Raw genomic sequence first — 2,303 nt, 5'->3', positions numbered from 1 at the left:
GGTGATTGACCGACTGACTAACCAGGGAGAGGTACTACGTCTAGATGGAAGGGGAGACTTTCAAGTTCAGTGGCATCTTGCAGGTGACCTCAAAACATTAAAGTGCATGTATAATTGTGGAATGGATGCAATGGAAAAGTCACCGTGTTTGTTCTGCATGGAGCCTGCAAAGGTCATGGACCCAAAGTGGTGGAGAAAAGCTCCTACACATCACATTGAGGATCCTGCTTTTCGATCGGTTTTGAAAATACCACTTGTGAATGTCCACATTTGTACAATGCATGCCCTTTGTAGAATTGTGGAGAAATTGGTCTACTTATATATCGGGTTTGCTTGGAAGATTAAGAACTCGGCAGAACGACAAGTAGCCCTGCAGTGCTTAGAAATGGTACTGTTGGATATGGGGCTTCATGGTGGCAATGTGAAAATCCAGCAGGATGAAAAGAGATCAACTGCTGAGAAGGATGTCCCATGCAAACCATCCATCGGTGGGGTGAAGGCACGGAGGTTTTTATCTAAACCCCAAGGTACAAGAGATCCGAAGCTAACAAAACATGGAAAAATATATAACACATCTTATGTTAGCAAGGTAGAGTATCAGAGCTGGAAAAAGCTACATATTGCAGTCAAAGACCAAGAACCAACTACTCGTAACGCGAAGGCTGAGGTTTGGCGATCAATAGACATCCTATTTTTGATGTGCGACAAAGATGACTGGTCACAAGGTGATATGAACAAGTTCAAGGAGAATCTCAACCTTCTGAAAAAATCATTCAAGACAGCATGGACAGACACCCAGATTACTCACTACATGGTATTATCGTGTATTTCATTCTCTCTTATGTGCAAATATGTGAGTGTAAAACATTCTAACTAATCTGTTTTTATATCCAGCACATCATCTTCAATCATTTACCATATTTTATACAAAAGTATGGGAACCCAGCAATATGGAATACCCAAGGGATGGAAAAGTCTCATTACATGGCGAGAAATGCTTATTTCAGGCACACACGACATGGTGGCTCTCGAATCAAGGCTAACAGTTTGAGAGAACTATTTGAATGGTTCTATCGTAGAATCATTCATCGAATGCAGGCAAAAGAAGTCTTGGCAAATTCAGCAACAGCACAAGCCATCAGACATTTACAACAACAAAAAGTTAAAAGATCAATGGCATACAACAACTCCGGAGCTCGTGAAAGTCAACGAAGGTGGAGAGAGACAATGGTGTATGTGAATCACAAGTGGAGAAAGATACTCTGAGTGGATGACATTGTACAAAATTTATGTAATACATGATCTTATACAATTGCTACTTGAAGTGTATCAAGATTTTGAAGGTTCAATTTTGTTTTTTGGCACGACACCCTTGTAATGAATCATGAGATGTTTGCCATACTCTAAAAGTTCATCTGGGTTTTGTCTACCAAGAGCTAGTGCCATTGCTGTGTAGGTGTAGTAATACGCTGCCCGACCACCTGTATAGCCCGGGCAGTAACCAAAACAATCTCTAGCAAACACTTTGTCCACAAGAATGACTTTATCTGCACTTTTGGGCAGCACGGGTCCACCCAAGAAGCGTGATAGTGTCTTGAATGTGTAAGTTGCTATTGAACCCTCTTGTGACATGGAATTGTGAAAAACTACTATCGGCGACTCGCAAAGCTTTGAAAGGTACTGCGCTAGGGCCGCATCCCTTCCACGATACTCTCGAGTCCGCCGTCGAAGGAAGTCATCCTTGTCAGCAATCCAAGACTGCACATATCATGTCGGGACGAGGAGCTCTCATCACAAAGTGAGTCGAGTTCGAGCCGACTAGCAATGAGATCTAGCTCCACCTCGCAGGGGAAGCGTACTTAACCTATCTAGCGATCCTAAGACCCACCTTCCAAGAGGAGAGAAACCTCGAGTGCCTTTTTCCCCATGTTTCAGAGGCACGTACTTGAGACTTCACCGCTCTAGGGGCAATAAGTATTACTAATATCGATTTAAACACTATGGGGACAAAGAGTTCCCGACCAATTGGGACCACCCTTCTCATAGGCATTGGCAACCTGAGCCAAGCCCCCACTTTCCACCCCCACACTCACACTTCCTTGTGTGTCCTAATTACTACCACAACAATTGTTCAACATAAACATTCCTTGATTAAATTCCGAATCACAATGTTCATTAAGACAGCCCTTCAATCAGACACTCAAACTTATTCATTAAAATTTCAATGTTCTGGAGGTACAACATCCCCCCTCCAGCGAGAGTTTACTCCTCTTGTTGTCGCCTAGCTGCCCATACAACTCGGT

This window comes from Adiantum capillus-veneris, chromosome 18 (assembly GCF_014529385.1).
Source record: "Adiantum capillus-veneris isolate H3 chromosome 18, ASM1452938v2, whole genome shotgun sequence".
Lineage (NCBI taxonomy): Eukaryota > Viridiplantae > Streptophyta > Polypodiopsida > Polypodiales > Pteridaceae > Adiantum > Adiantum capillus-veneris.
This window is presented reverse-complemented; position numbering follows the sequence as displayed.